We start from the raw sequence: 23,676 nt of genomic DNA, 5'->3' as shown, positions 1-23,676 counted from the left end.
ATGAACAACTAAACCCCTTTCATTGGGTTAGGGAGCTCTGTTGTAATTTGATGGATCAATACTAGTTTTCATTATTCTACTTCTATCTTTTCTCTTGATTTTACTTGAAAGCTTTCGATCTTCATCCCATTGGGTAGTTATCTTGGAAAAGGAGCTATTCAAACTTGGATCTCTTCTGAGCCTTGAAAGAGGAATGAAGAGATCAAGCTAGAAATACTTTCTCATGCTAGACCAAATTGGGTTTGGATGGATATGTGACTATAATCCTCTCAATACTTGATTTGGGAAATGCATGTGGTATAATCAGTGACCACACTTCATCTCTTCTCATGAGCAATTGACCAAGGAATTGGCTATTGATCAAGATTTGAGAGATTGAATTACAAGAAATTGTAATTCAATCAATTAAGATTGCCAAGGAGATCAATGATTGCATTGATTGAGGAAGAGATGAAAATGAACTTGATCTGAAGAATTGCAACATCTCCTGCACCCAATGAATTCCCCAATTCTGATCTCACCCATTCTCTTTAATTTCTGCGTTTACTTTCATGAGCAAACACCTCATTCGCATTTACAAATCTGCAAATTATTTTTAGTCATTTACTTCCAGTTCTTCAATTCTAGCATTTACTTTTCCGTCATTTACATTCCCGCCATTTTATTTTCTGCAGCTCTCAACCCAAATTCTGAATTCGCTCAACTAAAGCATTCTTCTAATTAAAGTTGCTTGATCAATCAATCCCTGTGGGATTTGACCTCACTCTATTGTGAGTTTTTACTTGATGATAAATTTGGTACACTTGCCGAAGGAAATCTGTTGCAAGACAATTTCCACCTGCATCACATCCATAACCATTTGAATCCGCCTGACTGAGATTTACAAGATGACCATAGCTTGCTTCATACTAACAATCTCCGTGGGATCGACCCTTACTCACGTAAGGTTTATTACTTGGACGACCCAGTGCACTTGCTGGTTAGTTGTGCGAAGTTGTGTAAAGAGTTGAGATTGCAATTGAGCATTCCATGTTGATGACGCCATTGATGATCACAATTTCGTGCACCAAGTTTTTGGCACCGTTGTCGGGGATTGTTTGAGTTTGGACAACTGACGGTTCATCTCGTTGCTTAGCTTAGGTATTTTTCTTCAGAGTTCTTAAGAATGAATTCTAGTGTTTCAAGATGATGTTCATCATCACCAAAGCTGATTGATTCTCATCAATTTAGCTCTTGAATGTAATGTCCTGCTGAAGCTTGGCTAGCCATGTCTAATTTGTTTAGACTGAAGCTTTAGACTAACATTGCATGATTCCTGGAATTCTCATTAAGAATTTTGATGTCCTTATTTTCTTTTTCACTCAATTTTCAAAAAAAATCCAAAAAAATTATAAAATCTTAAAATCAAAAATATTTTTATGTTTCTTGTTTGAGTCTAGTGTCTAATTTGTAAGTTTGGTGTCAATTGCATGTTTCTATTCTTCTTGCATTTTTTCGAATTTAATCATGTGTCTTCATTGATCTTCAAGTTGTTCTTGATGATTTTCTTACTCTGATCTTTAAATTCTATTGTCTTGAGTGTTTTGTTGTTTCTAATATGCATTCTCAATTTGTTAGTGTCAATAGTATGCAAACTTCTAAGTTTGGTGTCTTGCATGCATTGTTTATTTGATCTTAGTTTCATTTTGATTATTCCTCATTATTAAAAATCCAAAAAAAATTTTTAATTTGTGTCTTTTCAAGTCAATAATACAGAGAATTGAAGATTCAGAACATACAGCAAAGGAATTACACAGAAAAAGCTGGGCGTTCAAAACGCCCAGTGAATAAAGAAAACTGGCGTTTAAACGCCAGCCAACGGCTGGGCGTTTAACGCCCAAAAGGGTAGTGTTCATACCCTGACCGAGCTCCCCAAACTCGGCAAAGTTCATAGAAGGTCCGACCTCATCCCCAGGCCCATGCCTGAGGTCGGACCTCGGACAATAAAGCTAAAGAAGCCCAAAAGGAACGAAGCCCAAGACCTAAAGGCCGAAAAGGCCTAGGAAAGGCGGTTCCACAAAGATAAAGATAAAACTCCCAAAAGGATAAGATAAGATAAGAATATCTTATCCAGGGAAGATCACGGCCAACTACTATAAATACACTGGAGCACCCAGGTATAACACATACTCTAATTCTACTCAATATCTGCTTGGACCCATGCTAACTTAAGCATCGGAGTGTCATTGCAGGTACCACCACCAACCACTCGGCATACCAAGCTCGGGTCATCAATCCCCCCATCTCGGGCCTCCCTAAGACGACCGAGCTGCGCGTTTCAGGTAACCCTCGGAACATTGGCGCCGTTGCCGGGGACCTGGAAGTCATCCCTTTACCATGGCGGACGACCCTCCCAATAATAACCACGCTACATCAGAACAAGAGGAGGAAGTTGACACCGGAGAACGACCGGACAGCCCTCTATCACCCCGCACTCCAGGAGGAAACAAACAGAATCGCCCAAAGACATCACTCCCAAACCAAGATCCCCAAAATCCCGAAAGCTCGGAAATTCTAGAAGCAGTTCGGACACAGCAAAACCGGCTGAAACAACTCGAAGAGGGCGTAAAAAAGCAGAAAGAAACTGAACAAGATCTGAGGAGGGAAGCTCGCAAGCGCAGAGAATTAGAAGAAAAACTACGGAAAATAGAGGCCAACCTGAAGGACCGGACGGAACGCGGCACCACCCCCGAAGGCAATCATGATCCCTTCACACGAGAGATCATGAAGGAGAAGGTACCGCGAAACTTCAAACCGCCCGATATGGACTTCTACGACGGCACCACCGATCCAAGTCACCACCTCAGCAACTTCAGAAGCAGAATGTACCTAGTCGACGCCTCCGACGCGATTCGGTGCAAAGCCTTCCCCACCACCCTCACCAAGTCGGCCATGAAGTGGTTCGACAACCTGCCACCAGGATCAATCTCCAGCTTCGAGGACCTAACCAAAAAATTCCTAACAAGGTTCTCTATTCAAAAGGACAAGACAAAACACGCCCCAGTCTACTCGGGATCAAGCAAGGTAACCAAGAAACTCTCCGAGAATACATGGAGCGATTCAACAAAGCCTGCCTGGACATACAACACTTGCCCACTGAAGCAGCCATCATGGGACTGGCAACGGCCTAAAAGAGGGACCGTTTAGCCAATCCCTATCCAAACGATACCCGACCTCTCTATACGAGGTGCAGGAGCGGGCAGAAAAATACATCAACATGGAGGAAACCTCCCAGCTGAGAGACTCTTCTAGAAAAGAATCAACCTACCCGCTCCGAGATCGAGATCGGGAACAGAAGAAGAAAGAAGAACCCAACTCGGACAAGCCGCGGAAGTACCACAGCTACACCCCCCTCCGAGTCTCCCTAGTAGACGTCTACAGAGAAGTATGCCACACCGAAAAGATCCCACCACCCCGACCTCTAAAACACAAGAGAGCGGGGAGAGATCGGTCCGAGTACTGTGAATACCACAAACTTTATGGCCATTCTACTAACGACTGCCACGACCTAAAAAATGTTATAGAAAAACTAGCCAGAGAAGGAAAACTCGACAGATACATAGCTGAGAAAGGAGAAGAGACCAAGAAGAGAAGGAGGGGAGATAACGAAGATCGGGCAGAACGAACCCCACGAACCCCTGAAAGACACGTACACATGATAAACGGAGGTTTCGCAGGCGGAGGAACATCCAGATCCTCGCGAAAAAGGCACCTCAAAGAAGTCTACCACATCCGAGAAGACAGTCCCCTGCCCGAGCTACCTATTATCTCATTTACCCGAGAAGATGCTCAAGGGATAATACCCGGGCACGACGATCCAATGGTAATCACCATTATTCTAGCAAACGCCAACTTACATCGAACCCTGATTGACCAGGGAAGCTCAGCAGATATCCTGTTCAAAGCGGCTTTCGACAAACTCGGAGTTGAAGAAAAAGAGCTAAAAGCCTATCCCACCGACCTATTTGGGCTAGGGGACACCCCAATCCATCCCTTAGGATACGTCTCGCTACACACTACCTTTGGAAAAGGCGAGCAATCTAAAACATTAAGCATCGACTACATTATAGTCGACGTCACTTCAGCATACAATGCCCTCATTGGGCGACCAACCTTAAACAGACTGGCAGCTATAGTCTCGACCCCACACCTCTGTATGAAGTTCCCCACCACAAAAGGAATCGCTACCCTAAAGGGCGACCAAAACTAGCACGACGATGCTACAACGAAAGCCTAAGCCTAAAAGGGAAAGAGATCAACACGATAGAACTCGGACGAGTCCAAGCCCGAGAAGATCTTCGACCACAACCAGAGGGAGAAACCGAAAAAGTCCAGATTGGGAGCACACCTGAAAAAACGACAAACATAGGGGCAAACCTCGAAGCGGGCTTAAAAGAGGAACTCATAACCCTCTTAAGGGAGAATTCTGACCTCTTCGCCTGGAGAGCCTCCGACATGCCAGGCATAAGCCCCGACCTGATGTGCCATAAGCTATCAGTGTACCCGGGATCCCGACCTGTCCAACAAAGACGCAGAAAACTCGGGCCCGAACGCATGCAAGCAATAGAGGAACAAGTACAAGCACTACTAGATGCAGGGTTCATTAGGGAAGTAAAATACCCCCTATGGCTCGCAAACGTGGTCCTGGTAAAAAAGCCCAATGGAAAATGGAGAATGTGCGTCGACTACACGGATCTCAACAAAGCCTTCCCCAAAGATCCATATCCACTACCAAACATCGACGCCTTAGTAGATGCAGCCTCAGGCTATAGATATCTCTCCTTCATGGACGCATACTCAGGATACAACCAAATCCCGATGTACGGACCTGACCAAGAAAAGACCTCGTTCATAACCCCAAGGGCAAACTACTGCTACGTAGTAATGCCCTTCGGGCTGAAGAACGCAGGGGCAACCTACCAGAGGCTAATGAACAAAGTGTTCTCAGAGCACATCGGACTACAACTGGAGGTGTACGTCGACGACATGCTGGTAAAGACACAGGAAGACAGAAACTTGCTGACCGACCTCGCCAGTGTCTTCGGCACCCTCAGAAAACACAACATGAGACTTAACCCGACGAAGTGCACCTTCGCCGCAGAAGCCAGAAAGTTCTTAGGCTTCATGCTGAATCAAAGGGGCATCGAAGCAAACCCGGACAAATGCCAAGCAATACTCAATATGAAGAGCCCGACATGTGTCAAAGAAGTACAACAACTGAATGGAAGACTGGCCGCCCTATCAAGATTCTTGGCAGGATCAGCGATAAAATCACTACCTCTCTACTCACTCCTAAAGAAAGGGAAACCCTTCTCGTGGACCCCGGAGTGCGAAAAAGCCTTTCAAGAATTCAAGGAATTCCTCGGGCGGCCACCAATCCTAACCCGACCTTTAAAAGGGGAAGAGCTCGTACTATACCTCTCGGTCGGACATCGGGCAGTCGCTTCAGCGCTAATACGAGAAAATGATCAAGGACAACACCCCATATACTTCGTAAGCAAGGCACTACAAGGGGCCGAATTAAACTATCAAAGATAGAAAGATTCGCCTACGCCCTAGTGCTCACAGCCCGGAGGCTCCGTCCCTACTTTCAAGCCCACACCATCAAAGTCCGGACAGACCAACCCATGAGACACATCCTGCAAAAAACAGACCTGGCAGGACGAATACTACAATGGGCGGTGGAACTGTCCGAGTTCGACCTCCACTATGAAGCCCGGACTGCCATAAAATCTCAATATCTAGCCGACTTCATCGCAGAATACACTGAGACCCCTGGAACCCCACTCTCATGGAACCTATATGTCGACGGGTCCTCAAACAAAACGGGAAGCGGAGCCGGGGTCATACTCGAAAGCGACCAAGGAACGCGGATAGAACTATCCCTAAAATTCGAGTTCCAGGCTTCAAACAACCAAGCTGAATACGAGGCCCTACTAGCTGGTCTGAAGCTAGCCAAAGAGGTCGGAGCCCAGAGAATCGCGATCTTCAGCGACTCCCAGGTCATCACATCACAAGTAAATGGAAGTTACCAGGCCAAAGACCCAACTATGAAAAAATACCTGGACCAAACACAGGCACAATTACGCCACTTCCCAGAAATACAAATCCAGCACATACCTCGGGAACAAAATGCCCGGCAGACGCCCTCTCAAAGCTTGCTAGCACCAAGCCCGGAGGCAACAACAGAAGTCTTCTCCAGGAAACCTTACAATCTCCCTCCGTGCCAAGAGAGGAAGAAATACTAAATATATCCAACCAACAGCAAGGATGGATGACCCCCATACTCAACTACCTGAGGTCAGGAACTCTCCCCGCCGAAAGAAAAGAAGCTAAAAGGCTTACAAAGGACGCCCAGAATTATACACTAATTCACGACATATTATACAGAAGAGGATTCTCAAATCCCCTCCTTAGGTGCGTTCCGACCTCAGAAACAAAAGGCGTCCTCGAAGAAGTCCACGAAGGCATGTGCGGGAACCATCTCGGAGCTCGGGCACTATCCAAAAAAGTAGTCAGGGCCGGGTTCTACTGGCCGACCTTGCAAAGAGACGCAACAGAGTTTGTGAAAATATGCCCCCCCTGCCAAAAACACGCCAATTTTCACAAGGCACCACCCGAAGACCTTATCAGCATCACTGCGCCATGGCCCTTCGCAAAATGGGGACTCGATTTACTCGGCCCGTTCCCACAAGGACCGGGGCAAGTCAAATACCTCATAATAGGGGTCGACTACTTCACAAAGTGGATCGAAGCTGAACCCTTAGCCACCATTACGGCTCAGAAAAGCCGCAAATTCCTATACAAAAACATTGTCACAAGGTTCGGAGTCCCCTACTCCATCACAACAGACAATGGAACACAATTCACGGACACAAGTTTTCAGAAATTGGTGGCCGAACTAAAAATCAAACAGCAATTCACATCAGTGGAGCACCCACAAGCCAATGGGCAAGCAGAGGCTGCAAATAAAGTCATCTTGGCCGGGTTAAAACGAAGACTCCAAGAGACCAAAGGGGCGTGGGCCGAGGAGCTCCCCCAGGTACTATGGGCATATCGGACAACCCCACACTCTACAACGGGAGAATCACCGTTCCGACTAGCTTATGGGATGGAGGCAATGATTCCCATCGAAATAGATGAAGGGTCACCCAGAATCATCTTCTACAATGAAAAAGATAACCCGCAGGCACAAAGGGAAGAACTCGACCTCCTCCCCGAGGTCCGAGAAAGAGCCCGGATTCGAGAAGAAGCCTTAAAACGGCGAACGGCCCTCAGATACAATCAGAAAGTTATAAAGCGAAGCTTCTCCATCCACGACCTAATTCTAATCCGAAATGACATCGGAACACAAAAGTCGGGAGAAGGAAAGCTAGCCGCAAATTGGAAAGGGCCCTACAAGGTAACAGAAGTCTTAGGAACAGGCTATTACAAAGTATCCGACCTAGAAGGCAACGAGCTGCCCAGGGCCTGGCACGCCTGTAATCTAAGACGGTACTACAGCTAGAAAAATTTAACCCGAGGTGTACTCTTTTTCCCTACAAGGGTTTTTAATGAGACACCCGGTTAAAATAAAACACCCGACCTAGTCAAGGGTAAACACTTTGTAAATATTCTTTCTTTTTAATACTAATCGAATTTTTCTATTTTCTTTTCTCCTTCCTCATGACGAAACAAATCCTAGAAAGTACCCCACCAAGGCGCATTAATTTATGCTCGACAAAACGCAAAAAATCATTTGTCAAGAGACCATACAAGGTCGGCAAAGATAAAAGCGACGAGGTTCAAATTAATGTGAGAAGTTATAAAGTAACTCTGAAAAGGCTCAAAAAAAAAAAAGCCAAATAAAAAGAGATTACAAAAATAACTTAAAGGGCCGACCAACGAAAAGGTCGGACCTAACAAAAGGAGGTACTCAACGGCCCGAGGTCCGAAGAAAAGCCCGGATCCAAGGAAGAAGCCTCAAAACAAAAGTTTCAAAACGCTAAGCTAAAAAGTTGTTATCCAAAAAGCAACTAAAAAGCATAAAAGCGGAAACAAAAGCCAAAACGCGAACAAGGCTAAAACAAAGGTTTCAAAACGCTAGCTAAAAAGTTGTTATCCAAAAAGCAACTAAAAAGCATAAAAGCGGAAACAAAAGCCAAAAACGCGAACAAGGCTAAAACAAAGGTTTCAAAACGCTAGCTAAAAAGTTGTTATCCAAAAAGCAACTAAAAAGCATAAAAGCGGAAACAAAAGCCAAAAACGCGAACAAGGCTAAAACAAAAGTTTCAAAACGCTAAGCTAAAAAGTTGTTATCCAAAAAGCAACTAAAAAGCATAAAAGCGGAAACAAAAGCCAAAACGCGAACAAGGCTAAAACAAAGGTTTCAAAACGCTAGCTAAAAAGTTGTTATCCAAAAAGCAACTAAAAAGCATAAAAGCGGAAACAAAAGCCAAAAATGCGAACAAGGCTAAAACAAAGGTTGCAAAACGCTAGCTAAAAAGTTGCTATCCAAAAAACAACTACAAAGCATAAAAAGCGGAACAAAAAGTCAAAAGCGCAAAAACACCGCATAATAAGCTAAAAAAGTTACTACAAGTAGCTAAATAGCAGAAAGGTGTCCAAAGCGTTCACGAAAAACATCCAAAAAGCAAAAAGAACCCACAGGCCGGGTAAAAGGCCAAAAACAAAAGATCACAGAGGATCAAGGACCTTTCCGGTCTCCACATCAACAGAAGGCTGCGGAGGAAAAATGGAAACTGGGACTGCATCAACGACACCGTCATCCCGGTTTAAAACCTCCATGCCAGAACCATCCCCGGCCAAAGTTGAAGTCGGATCCGCAACCGGAACCTTGAGGTCGGACGCCGGAGCCTTGGGGTCGGACACCGGAACCTCATCCTCGGCAGGGGCAGGAACAATCTTTCCCTCCACAACAATGTTATCCGTACTGAATAAGCTCAGATCCAGGTCGGGAGCAAGAACCCGGATCTGATCCCTCAAATTCACAAACATAGCATCCATACCCTTGGCCACATTATCTTCCAGCTCGTAAAAATCATCCCGAGCTGATTGCAACTTCTCCTTCGTCTCCACAAGCTCGGCATACAGCTTGGTATAGTTCTCTGTCGCCACCTTCGCCATCTCCTCAGATGTCTTCGCCGCTGCCACAGCCGCGGTAGCCCTAGTTTTCTCTTCCTCCAAAGAGATCTCCAGCTCAGTAATCCTGGCAGCCTTCAGTTGACTAATCTTATCAAGATCAGACTGAGCCTTCTCAAGTCGGGAGCTGGTCGCACCAATGGGGGATTTCTTGAACTCCTGGGCAATAGCGGCATGAAGACTGGCCATCCGGACACAGCTCCGCGCCATATACTGAAAATGATGCTCCATAGACACATCATCAGTAGAAATAAAAGTCTGAGGAAGAATATGCTGTTCAATCCAACCAAGGGCATCAAAATCCTTGTCATTAAAACCCGCAAGCTCCTGAGAGGTCTTCTGTTTCTTGGGGGAGGACCCGAGGTCGAAGGCGGGGAAAGGTGACCGGGCCCAGAGGTCGGAGGATCTTGAGTTATAGCTCGGAACTGAGGAGTCGGAATGGTCTTCGACCGAGTCTGAACACCCACAGTAGCCTTCTGCGGAGAAGATCGGGCAGAAGCCTCAGCCTCGATATTCCGAGCAGCCGCAGACTTCTTCGACCGACGAAGAAACTTCATGGAATCCGCCTGAGAAGACATCTCTGCAGAAACAAAAAGAAAGGGATTATCACAAACAGGAATTCCACCAAAACAGGCAAAATACTAAAAGGATGAAGCTCGGAGAGGTCGGGAACTACCTAACTCGGAACGGAGAAGGCTTGGATCTCCCAACATTTTCTTCGTGTCCAAGTGAGGTGCCCGACCCCATAAACTGCTCAACACACCCACAAAAGCCTGCTCCACCTCATCTAGACTCTCAAAGGTATACTTAACCGACACTACATTCTCTTGCCAACAAAGAGGAAAAGAAGGCTCCCCACTCTCATCTAGAAAGAAAGGTCGGACGTCCCCAGCAGCCCGGACCTTGAAATAATAGTTCTTAAAATCATGAAAGGACTCATCGTACAAAGTACAAAACTTCTTTCCCTGGTTAGCCCTAAAAGAGACCCAAGACACCTTCCCTCCACTCGACCCCGGTTTCGTCAACACAAACAGATAGGAAAAAAGAGAAACAGAGGGGGAGACGCCCAAAAACTGACACAAAAGTTGGAACAGCTTTAAAAACGCCCAAGAATTGGGATGGAGTTGCGTAGGGGCAAGATTACAAGACCACAGCACCTCGGATTCCAGGTCAGTAAAGGGAAGTCGGACACCCAGCTTAGAGAAAAAACAATCGTAAGCATAAAAGAAAAGCTTCTCGAAACTTTCTAAAGGCGGGAAGCACACTCTCTCCTCGGACTCCGGGGCTACTAGCTCATAATCCCGCTCAGACTCTCTATTCTCACAAATGCTACACTCCCTACGGAACCTAGCTAAATACTCAGAATCTACAACAGAAGGGACTCTTAGAGGACCAGGATCTACCTAGCCAAGACCACTTGGAATCTTGGTCGACATTGCTTGAAAAACCTTTCGAGACATTAAATTCTTGCCTACAAAGAAGAATACAACAGCAAGCAACAATCACATAAAAGCAGACAGCGAAAACCCATTCAGCAAAACAAGAAACAAAGATCTTTATAGAAGAAAATGCAGCAACAAAATACCAGAGAAAAGAGCCCCCCCCATATACAAGCAAACAGAGCAATGGCGGCGCCTCTTTTCGGGGCAACCCAGGCATAGAGAAAAAGAAACAGACAAAGAGCCACACAAAAGAACAGAAGCATATGAGTACAAAAGAAAAGAGACGAACAAACCTAGAAAGAAAGAAAACGGCGAGCTCCGACAGCAAGGGGAACGAAACGGCGGCGCAGAGGAAACCCCGGAAAAACGCACAGAAAGATTTGAGGAAGAAGAACAAAGTGAAAGAAGGAGCGGTGCTCGAAGAAGAAGATGGCGAAAACTTAGAAAAAACAGAAAGGAATAGAATAAACGAAGAAAAGGAGGAAAGGGGCAAATAAATAATGCCTTCACAAAGCCCGAACGGAAATCGAGGAGAAACGGTAAAATGCAATAAATGCAGAAACGACCATTTTTGAATTTTGAAAAGAACTACTATGCCCGAGCTCGACCTCTCAAGGACGAACTCGGGCAGGGGCACTGTTCATACCCTGACCGAGCTCCCCAAACTCGGCAAAGTTCATAGAAGGTCCGACCTCATCCCCAGGCCCATGCCTGAGGTCGGACCTCGGACAATAAAGCTAAAGAAGCCCAAAAGGAACGAAGCCCAAGACCTAAAGGCCGAAAAGGCCTAGGAAAGGCGGTTCCACAAAGATAAAGATAAAACTCCCAAAAGGATAAGATAAGATAAGAATATCTTATCCAGGGAAGATCACGGCCAACTACTATAAATACACTGGAGCACCCAGGTATAACACACACTCTAATTCTACTCAATATCTGCTTGGACCCATGCTAACTTAAGCATCGGAGTGTCATTGCAGGTACCACCACCAACCACTCGGCATACCAAGCTCGGGTCATCAATCCCCCCATCTCGGGCCTCCCTAAGACGACCGAGCTGCGCGTTTCAGGTAACCCTCGGAACAGGTAGCATTTTGGGCGTTAAACACCAGAATGGATACCATTCTAGGCGTTTAACGCCAGGATGGCACAAGAGGAAAAAATTTGTTTTTAATTCAAATTTCTTTCAAGTTTTCAAAATTTTTCAAAATCAAATCTTTTTCAAATCATATATTTTCAATCATATATTTTCAAAATCAATTTCTTTCCATTTTCAAAAATACTTGCTTACAATTAATGATTTGATTCAAACATTTCAAGTATGTTGCCTTTTCTGTTGAGAAAGGTTTAATGTCTGAATCATATCTTTTAAATTTCTTGTTAGCCAAGTCATTATTTTTAAAAAATTCAAATCTTTTTAAATTGTTTTTCAAATCATATCTTCTCAATCATATCTTTTTAAAACTATATCTTTTCAATCATATCTTTTTAATCACATCTTTTTCAAAATAATTTTCAATCATATCTTTTTTATTTCTAATTTCAAAATCTTTTTCAAAAATCACTTAATTTCTTTCCCAATCTTAGTTTTCGAAAATCAATTACCTTTTTTCAAAATTTCTTTTAATTAATTCACTTTAATTTTCGAAAATTTCTTCCCCTCTTCTCACATCCTTCTATTTATGGACTAACACTCCTCCTCAATGCACAATTAGAACTCTATCTTTCTTCATAAGTTCGAATTCTTCTACCTCTTCCTTCTATTTTTCTTTTCCTCTGACACCTCAAGGAATCTCCATATTATGACATAGAGGATTCCATATTTTCTTGTTCTCTTCTATTTCATATGAGCAGGAGCAAGGACAAAAGCATTCTTGTTGAGGCTGACCCTGAACCTGAAAGGACCTTGAAGCGAAAGCTAAGAAAAGCTAAAGCACAACTCTCTGTAGAGGACCTAACAGAAATCTTCAAAGAAGAAGACATGGCAGCCAAAAACAACAACAATGCCAATAATGCAAGGAAGGTGCTGGGTGACTTTACTGCACCTACTCCCAACTTCTATGGGAGAAACATCTCTATCCCTGCCATTGGAGCAAACAAATTTGAGCTTAAGCCTCAATTAGTTTCTCTAATGCAATAGAATTGCAAGTTCCATGGACTTCCATTAGAAGATCCTCATCAGTTTTTAGCTGAATTCTTGCAAATTTGTGACATTGTCAAGACCAATGGGGTTGACCCTGAGGTATACAGACTTATGCTATTCCCTTTTGCTGTAAGAGACAGAGCTAGGATATGGTTGGACTCACAACCTAAAGAAAGCCTGAACTCTTGGGAAAAGCTAGTCAATGCCATCTTGGCAAAGTTCTTTCCACCTCAAAAATTGAGTAAGCTTAGAGTGGAAGTCCAAACCTTCAGACAGAAGGAAGGTGAATCCCTCTATGAAGCTTGGGAAAGATACAAATAATTGATCAGAAAGTGTCCCTCTGACATGCTTTCTGAATGGAGCATCATAGGTATCCTCTATAATGGTCTGTCTGAACTGTTCAAGAACTCATTGAAATGGTTGCAAATAACCAATTCATGTACACTTCTGAAAGGAATCCTGTGAACAATGGGACGAATCAGAAGAAAGGAGTTCTTGAGATTGATACTCTGAATGCCATATTGGCTCAGAACAAAATATTGACTCAGCAAGTCAATATGATTTCTCAAAGTCTATCTGGAATGCAAGCTGCACCAGGCAGTACTAAGGACGCTTCATTTGAAGAAGAAGCTCATGATCCTGAGAACCCTTCAATGGAAGAGGTAAATTACATGGGAGAACCCTATGGAAACACCTATAATCCTTTATGGAGAAATCATCCAAATCTCTCATGGAAGGATCAACAGAGACCTCAACAAGGTTTCAACAACAATAATGGTGGAAGAAACATGTTTGGCAATGGCAAGCCTTTTCCATCATCTTTTCAGCAACAGACAGAGAATTCTAAGCAGAGCCACTCTGACTTAGCAACCATGGTCTCTAATCTAATCAAAACCACTCAAAGTTTCATGACTGAAAGGGTTGAAGACCATTACATCCCTGCTGATTTCATAGTCCTAGAGACTGGGAAGTGCATGGATGAATCCATCATCCTTGGCAGACCCTTCCTAGCCACAGCAAAGGCTGTGATTGATGTTGACAGAGGAGAATTGATCATTCAAGTGAATGAAGAATCCTTTGTGTTTAAGGCTCAAGGATATCCCTCTGTTACCATGGAGAGGAAGCATGAAGAGCTTCTCTCAAAACAGAGTCAAACAGAGCCCCCACAGTCAAACTCTAAGTTTGGTGTTGGGAGGCCACAACCAACATCTAAGTTTGGTGTTGAACCCCCACATTCAAACTCTAAGTTTGGTGTTGGAAGGTTCCAACATTGCTCTGAACATCTGTGAGGCTGCATGAGAGCACACTGTCAAGCTACTGACATTAAAGAAGCGCTTGTTGGGAGGCAACCCAATGTTATATTTATCTATTTTCCATTGTTATTTTATGTTTATGATAATGTGAAGTCACAAAATCAATTGAAAAAGCAAAAACAGAATGAAAAATAGAAAAAAAAATAGCACACCCTGGAGGAAAACTTGCTGGCGTTTAAATGCCAGTGAAGACAGCAAAATGGGCGTTTAACGCCCAGCCTAGCACCATTCTGGGCATTTAACGCCAGAAAGGGGTACCAGACTGGCGTTTAATGCCAGGAATGGGCAAGAAGCTGGCGTTAAACACTAGAAATGGGCACCAGCCCAGCGTTTAATGCCAAGATTGGCAAAAAGAGCATTTTTGCTTGCCACTTGGTGCAGGGATGAATTATCCTTGACACCTCAGGATCTGTGGACCCCACAGGATCCCCACCTACCCCACCACTCTCTCTCTTCTTCACCCATTCACCAATCACCTCAACACCTCTTCCCCCAAAAACCCCTCACCTATCAAATCTTACCATTCTCTTCACCACTCACATCCATCCTTCATAAAACCCCACCTACCTCACCATTCAAATTCAAACCACTTTCCCTCCCAAACCCACCCATAATGGCCGAACCCTACCCCTCTCTCCACCCCTATATAAACCCATCTTCACTCCTTCATTTTCACACAACCTACACACTACTTCTCCCCCTTGGCCGAAAAATAAAGCCACCTCCATCTCCTCTATTTCTTCTTCTTCTACTCTCTTCTTTCTTCTTTTGCTCGAGGACGAGCAAACCTTCTAAGTTTGGTGTGGTAAAAGCGTTGCTTTTTGTTTTTCCATAACCATTTATGGCATCTAAGGCCGGAGAAACCTCTAGAAAAAGGAAAGGGAAGTCAAAAGCTTCCACCTCCGAGTCATGGGAGATGGAGAGGTTCATCTCAAGGGTACATCAAGACCACTTCTATGAAGTTGTGGCCATGAAGAAGGTGATCCCAAAGGTCCCTTTCAAACTCAAAAAGAGTGAATATCCGGAGATCCGACATGAGATCCAAAGAAGAGGTTGGGAAGTTCTTACCAACCCCACTCAACAAGTCGGAATCATAATGGTTCAAGAGTTCTATACCAATGCATGGATCACCAAGAACCATGATCAAAGTGTGAACCCGGACCCAAAGAATTGGCTTACAATGGTTCGGGGGAAATGCTTAGATTTTAGTCCGGAAAATGTAAGGTTGGCATTCAACTTGCCTATGATGCAAGGAGATGAACACCCTTACACTAGAAGGGTCAACTTTGATCAAAGGTTGGACCAAGTCCTCATAGACATTTGTGAAGAGGGCGCTCAATGGAAGAGAGATTCAAGAGGGAAGCCGGTTCAACTGAGAAGGCATGACCTCAAGCCCGTGGCTAGGGGATGGTTGGAGTTTATCCAATACTCAATCATTCCCACTAGCAACCGGTCCGAAGTTACTATAGACCGGGCTATCATGATTCATAGCATCATGATTGGAGAGGAAATAGAAGTTCATGAGATTATATCCTAAGAACTTTATAAGGTGGCGGACAAGTCCTCTACCTTGGCAAGGTTAGCCTTCCCTCATCTCATTTGTCACCTCTGTAATTCGGTTGGAGTTAACATAGAAGGAGACATCCTCATTGATGAGGACAAGCCCATCACTAAGAAAAGGATGGAGCAAACAAGAGATCCCACTCATCATGAAATCTCTGAGATGCCTCAAGGGATGCACTTTCCTCCACAAAACTACTGGGATCAAATCAACACCTCCCTAGGAGAATTGAGTTCCAACATGGGACAACTAAGGGTGGAGCACCAAGAACATTCCATCCTCCTCCATAAAATTAGAGAAGATCAAAGAATCATGAGAGAGGAGCAACAAAGGCAAGGAAGAGACATTGAGGAGCTAAAGCACTCCATAAGATCTTCAAGAGGAAGAACGAGCCGCTATCACTAAGGTGGACCCATTCTTTAATTTCCTTGTTCTTTATTTTTCTGTTTTTCGAATTTTCATGCTTATGTTTATCTATGTTTGTGTCTTATGATCATTAGTGTCTTAGTGTCTATGCCTTAAAGTTATGAATGTCCTATGAATCCATCACCTTTCTTAAATGAAAAATGTTCTTAATTGAAAAAGAGAAGAATTGCATGAATTCTGAATTTTATAACAGATTAATTATTTTGATGTGGTGGCAATACTTTTGATTTCTGAATGTATGCTTGAACAGTTCATATGTCTTTTGAATTTGTTGTTCATGAATGTTGGCTGTTGAAAGAATGATAAAAAAAGGAGACATGTTACTGAGGATCTGAAAAATCATAAAAATGATTCTTGAAGCAAGAAAAAGCAGTGAATACAAAAAAAAAAGAAAAAAAGGGAAAAAGAAAAAGAAAAAAAATAATAAAGTCATGATCCAAGGCAAAAAGAGTGTGCTTAAGAACCCTGGACACCTCTAATTGGGGACTCTAGCAAAGCTGAGTCACAATCTGAAAAGGTTCACCCAGTTATGTGTCTGTGGCATGTATGTATCTGGTGGTAATACTGGAAGACAGAGTGCTTTGGGCCACGGCCAAGACTCATAAAGTAGCTGTGTTCAAGAATCATCATACTTAACTAGGAGAATCAATAACACTATCTGCATTCTGAGTTCCTATAGAAGCCAATCATTCTCAATTTCAAAGGATAAAGTGAGATGCCAAAACTGTTCAGAGGCAAAAAGCTAAAAGCCCCGCTCATCTAATTAATATTGATCTTCATAGATGTTTTTGGAATTCATTGCATATTCTCTTCTCTTTATCTTATTTGATTTTCAGTTGCTTGGGGACAAGCAACAATTTAAGTTTGGTGTTGTGATGAGCGGATAATTTATACGCTTTTTGGCATTGTTTTTAGTATGTTTTTAGTATGTTTTAGTTAGTTTTTATTATATTTTTATTAGTTTTTAGTTAAAATTCACTTTTCTAGACTTTACTACGAGTTTGTGTGTTTTTCTGTGATTTCAGGTATTTTCTGGCTGAAATTGAGGGACCTAAGCAAAAATCTGATTCAGAGGCTAAAAAGGACTGCAGATGCTGTTGGATTCTGACCTCCCTGCACTCGAAGTGAATTTTCTGGAGCTACAGAAGCCCAATTGGCGCGCTCTCAATTGCATTGGAAAGTAGACATCCTGGGATTTCCAGCAATGTATAATAGTCCATACTTTGCCCGAGATTTGATGGCCCAAACAGGCGTTTCAAGTCAGCTCAAGAATTCTGGCGTTTAACGCCGGAACTGGCACAAGAATGGGAGTTAAACGCCCAAACTGGCACAAAAGCTGGCGTTTAACTCCAAGAGAAGTCTCTACACGAAAATGCTTCAATGCTCAGCCCAAGCACACACCAAGTGGGCCCGGAAGTGGATTTTTATGTCATTTACTCATCTTTGTAAACCCTAAACTACTAGTTCTCTACAAATAGGACATTTTGCTATTGTATTTTCATCTTAGTTCTTCTGGTTCCCTCTCTGGGGCCGAAGCCAATGATCACCATTATCACTTATGTATTTTCAACGGTGGAGTTTCTACACACCATAGATTAAGGTGTGGAGCTCTGCTGTACCTCGAGTATTAATGCAATTACTATTGTTCTTCTATTCAATTCAGCTTATTCTTGTTCTAAGATATCACTTGTTCCTCAACTTGATGAATGTGATGATCCATGACACTCATCATCATTCTCACCTATGAACGTGTGCCTGACAACCACCTCCGTTCTACCTTAGATTGAGTGGATATCTCTTGGATTCTTTAATCAGAATCTTCGTGGTATAAGCTAGAATTGATGGCGGCATTCAAGAGAATCCGGAAGGTCTAAACCTTGTTTGTGGTATTCTGAGTAGGATTCAAGGATTGAATGAGTGTGACGAGCTTCAAACTCCTGAAGGCTGGGCGTTAGTGACAGACGCAAAAGAATCACTGGATTCTATTCCAACCTTATTGAGAACCGACAGATGATTAGCCGTGCTGTGACAGAGCGCGTTGAACATTTTCACTGAGAGGACGGGACTGTAGCCATTGACAACGGTGATGCCCAACATACAGCTTGCCATGGAAAGGAGTAAGAAGGATTGGATGAAGATAGTAGGGAAGCAGAGAGACGGAAGGGACAAAGCATCTCCATACGCTTATCTGAAATTCTCACCAATGAATTACATAAGTATCTCTATCTTTATTTTATGCTTTATTCATAAATCATCCATAACCATTTGAATCCGCCTGACTGAGATTTACAAGATGACCATAGCTTGCTTCATACTAACAATCTCTGTGGGATTGACCCTTACTCGCGTAAGGTTTATTACTTGGACGACCCAGTGCACTAGCTGGTTAGTTGTGCGAAGTTGTGATAAAGAGTTGAGATTGCAATTGAGCGTACCATGTTGATGGCGCCATTGATGATCACAATTTCGTGCACCAATTTCCGTGCCTTTTTATATTCGCTTTAGTTTCCTATTGTTGATCTCTTGCCTTTGTAGTTATAGCTTCCTTTAATTCTTGAAATTTATGATGTCTACTTTTATTGCTCTCTATGTGTTTGATGAAATGTCTCTTTTAGTTCTGAGTTAGATTTTTCTCCTCTTGGCTTGGGTTGAGTAATTGGAGACTCTTGAGTTATCAAAGTCTTTTGTTGATTGATAATTGGAAGTTGCTAGTTGACTTGAATGCCACTAAAGCTAGTCTTTCACTATGATTTGACTAGGACTTGTGGACAAGAGCCAATTCCATCCACTTGACTTTCCTTCATAGTTAGAGGTTAACTAAGTCGAAGCAATAGACAATTCTTCTCACAATTTATGAGGATAATGAGGATAGGACTTCTAGTTCTCATTCCTTGCCAAGAGCTTTCTTAGTTATTAGTTTATTTCTTTCGCTATTTACATTTCTTGTCCCTTATTACAAAAACCCCAAAACATTCCTTCATAGCCAATAATAAAGCACTTCATTGTAATTCCTAGGGAGAACGACCCGAGATTAATACTCTCGGTTATTTTATTGGGGTTGAACTAGTGACAACCATATTAAATTTGATGTGAGGATTCACTGTTGGTTTAGAACTATACTTGCAACGTAACCATTTTTGTGAAATTCTTTACCGACAAAAATTCTTGCATCAAACACCCCTAAGAATGTACTTGCTCAGGTCTCTCTTCTTGACACATCTTCACCACAAGCATCTACTAGGATCTTGGCTCTTTGAGCTATTTATTTCTTTTCTTTTTGTTCTAGTAGTTGATGCTTAGAGCCTTGGGTTTTTTGCTTACTACTTCTTGGTTCTATGGATATTCAAGGGTTATCCTTAGCTTCTACTTGTTATATCCTCTAAGCCCAATTGTTCATTATGACTTATTTTCTTCCAAATTCATTCAAGGTTGTATACTTGGTTCCTCATCTCTTAGTCTTGAATTTCTCTCTTGGTCTTAGTCTCTTTACTCTTGTTTTTGCACAACTCGCCATTGATTTTCATGAAAACAAACTACTTTTATTGATTGTGCTAAAACTTAAACAACATTTTCTTATGGTGGTGGCCACACCAAACTTAATTTTTGGGCTTACTTCCAGGATTAATTCAATTGTTTTGATATAAGCTCAAATTAAGTGGGTTAGTGGCCACACCAAACCTAGCTCTTTGGCTACTTTCTCAGTCCAATTAATCAACCTCTCTCAGTGTACATGCAACATTGTACTTCTAGCATGATAAAAAGTTAAAGGACTATCAACTAATTAACTATCAACTAGAACTGAAATTTAAACTACCTAAGTGAACAAACACAAACTACTTCTAGAAAGCATGAAATAGAAAGGATATGAATGTTGGGGTGCCTCCCAACTAGCGCTTCTTTAACGTCACTAGCTTGACAATTCTTCCTCCTTATCTGAGGTTGTAGCTCACTTTCTGCTCATCCAATGAGTCCCCCAAGTAGTGCTTAAGCCTGTGGCCATTGGCAGTGAAAGTCCTCTGTGTTTTGTCCTCCATATGCTCTACATGACCATATGGAGAGACCTTAAGGATTGTGAAGGGTCCTGACCATCTTGACTTTAGCTTCCCCTGGGAAGAACTTGAGCCTTGAGCTGTATAGCAGTGATTTTTGACCTTCTACAAACTCTCTTCTTGTTAGCTTTTGATCATGCCATTTTTTTTGCTTTCTCCTTGTAGATTTTAATATTTTCATAGGCGTGAGTTCTTAATTCTTCTAGCTCATTGAGTTGTAGTTGTCTTCTTTCCCCAGCAGCTTGATTGTCAAAGTTTAACATCTTTAGAGCCCAAAATGCTCTATGTTCAAGCTCCACTGGTAGATGACAAGCCTTTCCAAACACCAATTGGTGTGGAGACATGCCAATCGGTGTCTTGAAGGCTGTCTGTAAGCCCATAATGTATCATTTAGCTTCTTGGACTAATCTTTTCTTGAGTTTCCAACAGTCTTCTCAAGGATTTTCTTGAGCTCTCTATTTGAAATTTCAGCTTGACCATTGGTTTGTGGATGATATGGTGTTGCTACCTTGTGCTTGACACCATATTTTAGGAGGAGTGTCTCAAGTTGCTTGTTGCAAAAGTGATTTCCCTCATCACTTATAAGAGCTCTAGGAACCCCAAATCAGCTGAATATGTTTGATGAGCAGATAATTTATACACTTTTTGGCATTGTTTTTAGCTAGATTTTAGTAGAATCTAGCTACTTTTTAGTATATTTTTATTAGTTTTTAAGCAAAATTTACATTTCTGGACTTTACTATGAGTTTGTGTATTTTTCTGTGATTTCAGGTATTTTCTGGCTGAAATTGAGGGACCTGAGCAAAAATCTGATTCAGAGGCTGAAAAAGGACTGCAGATGCTGTTGGATTCTGACCTCCCTGCACTCAAAATAGATTTTCTAGAGCTACAGACGCTTAATTGACGCGCTCTAAATTGTGTTGGAAAGTAGACATCCTTGGCTTTCTAGCAATATATAATAGTCCATACTTTTCTCGAGTTTTGACGACGCAAACTGGTGTTTAAATGCCAACTTCCTGCCATATTCTAGTGTTAAACGCCTGAATTGAGTTACAAGCTAGAGTTAAACGCCCAAACTGGCACCAAAGCTGGCGTTCAACTCCAAAAAAAGTCTCTACACATGAAAGCTTCAACGCTCAGCCCAAGCACACACCAAGTGGGCCTCGGAAGTAGATTTCTGCATCATTTACTTATCTCTATAAACCCTAGTAACTAGTTTAGTATAAATAGGACATTTTACTATAAAATAAACATAAAATAAAGATAGAGATACTTATGTAATTTATTGGTGGAAATTTTAGATAAGCGTATGGAGATGTGTTATTCCTTCTGAATCTCTGCTTTCCTACTGTCTTCATTCAATCATTCATACTCCTTTCCATGGCAAGCTGTATGTTGGGAATCACCGTTGTCAATGGCTACCTTCCGTCCTCTCAGTGAAAATGGTCCTCTACAGTTTCTGTACGGCTAATCAACTGTCGGATTTCTCGTATCGGATGAAAAATACCAGGCACAGCTACCGCATGGCTAATCAGCTGTTGGTTCTCGATCGTGTCGGAATAAGATCCAATGATCCTTTTGCGTCTGTCACTACACCCTACAGTCACGAGTTTGAAGTTCGACACAATCATCCCTTTCCAGATCCTACTCGGAATACCACAGGCAAGGTTTAGACTTTTTGGATCTCAGGAATGCTGCCAAGTGTTTCTAGCCTATTCCACGAAGGTTCTAATCTCGGGTTCAGATGCCCCATTGTCAGAGGGGAGTCAATGTGAATCGTTGATTAGAAACCCAAGAGATATACACTCAAGCGATTGCAAATAGAACGGAAGTGGTTGTCAGGCACGCGTTCATAGGTTGGAAATGGTGATGAGTGTCACGGATCATCACATTCATCAGATTAAAGTGCGAGTGAATATCTTAGAATAAGAATAAGCTTGAATTGAATATAAGAACAATAGTACTTTGCATTAATACTCGAGGAACAGTAGAGCTCCACACCTTAATCTATAGAGTGTAGAAACTCCACCGTTGAAAATACATAAGTGAAAATAGTCTAGGCATGGCCGAGTGGCCAGCCCCCATAGAAGTCTAAGATAGCATAAAGCTTATCAAAGATTGGTCTAAGGACTAAACATCCAAAAAAGATGTGAGTACAATAGTAAAAAATCCTATTTATACTAAAACTAGTTACTAGGATTATAGAAATGAGTAAATGATGCAGAAATCCACTTCCGGGCCCACTTGGTGTGTGCTTGGGCTGAACAGTGAAGCTTTCATGTGTAGAGACTTTTCTTGGAGTTAAACGCCAGCTTTTATCCAGTTTCTAGCGTTCAACTCTAGAATAAGGCAGGAAGTTGGCGTTTAAACTCCAGTTTACGTCGTCAAAAATCGGGCAAAGTATAGACTATTATATATTGCAGAAAAGCCCAGGATGTCTACCTTCCAACTCAATTGAGAGCGCGCTAATTGGGTTTCTGTAGCTCCAGAAAATCCATTTTGACTGCAAGGAGGTCAGAATCCAACAGCATCTGCATTCCTTTTTCAGTCTCTGAATCAGATTTTTGCTCAGGTCCCTCAATTTCAGCCAGAAAATACCTGAAATCACAAAAAAACACACAAACTCATAGTAAAGTCCAGAAATATAAATTTTGCTTAAAAACTAATAAAAATATACTAAAAAGTAGCTAGATCCTACAAAAAATTACCTAAAAACAATGCCAAAAAGCATATAAATTATCTGCTCATCACAACACCAAATTTAAATTATTGCTTGTCCCCAAGCAACTGAAAACAAAATAGGATAAAAAGAAGATAATATACAATGAATCTCACAATATCAATGAAACTTAGTCCTAATTAGATGAGCGGGGCTAGTAGCTTTTTGCTTCTGAATAGTTTTGGCATCTCACTTTATCATTTGAAATTCAGAATGATTGGCATCTATAGGAAGCCAGAATTTTGGATAGTGTTATTGATTCTCCTAGTTCAGTATGTTGATTCTTGAACACAGCTACTTTATGAGTCTTGGTTGTGGCCCTAAGCACTTTGTTTTCCAGTATTACCACCGGATACATAAATGCCACAGATACATAACTGGGTGAACCTTTTCAGATTGTGACTTAGCTTTGCTAAAGTCCCCAATTAGAGGTGTCCAGACTTCTTAAGCACACTCTTTTTGCTTTGGATCACGACTTTAACCACTCTGTCTTAAGCTCTTCACTTGGACCTTCATGCCACAAGCACATGGTTAGGGACAACTTGATTTAACCGCTTAGGCCAGGATTTTATTCCTTTAGGCCCTCCTATCCACTGATGCTCAAAGCCTTTGATCCTTTTTACCGTTGCCTTTTGGTTTAAAGGGCTTCTGGCTTTTTCTGTTTTCTTTTTCTTTTTCTTTCTTTCTCTTTTTTTTTTGCACGCTTTTTCCTTTTCACTGCTTTTTCTTGCTTCAAGAATCAATTTCATGATTTTTCATATTATCAATAATATTTCTCTTTGTTCATCATTCTTTCAAGAGCCAACAATTTTAACATTCATAAACTTCACTATCAAAAATATG

The 23,676-nt window shown here is 42.2% G+C and overlaps 1 non-coding gene across 1 annotated transcript; it reads right to left on the bottom strand.

The window, feature by feature from the left end:
- Positions 1-13,008: 13,008 nt before the first annotated feature.
- On the bottom strand, positions 13,009-13,116 carry LOC130984328 (small nucleolar RNA R71). Its single transcript, XR_009088270.1, has one exon. It is a non-coding gene; the product is annotated as a small nucleolar RNA R71 (small nucleolar RNA).
- Between the last annotated feature and the right edge of the window lie 10,560 nt (positions 13,117-23,676).

This window comes from Arachis stenosperma, chromosome 5 (genome assembly GCF_014773155.1).
Source record: "Arachis stenosperma cultivar V10309 chromosome 5, arast.V10309.gnm1.PFL2, whole genome shotgun sequence".
NCBI lineage: Eukaryota > Viridiplantae > Streptophyta > Magnoliopsida > Fabales > Fabaceae > Arachis > Arachis stenosperma.
This window is presented reverse-complemented; position numbering and strand designations above follow the sequence as displayed.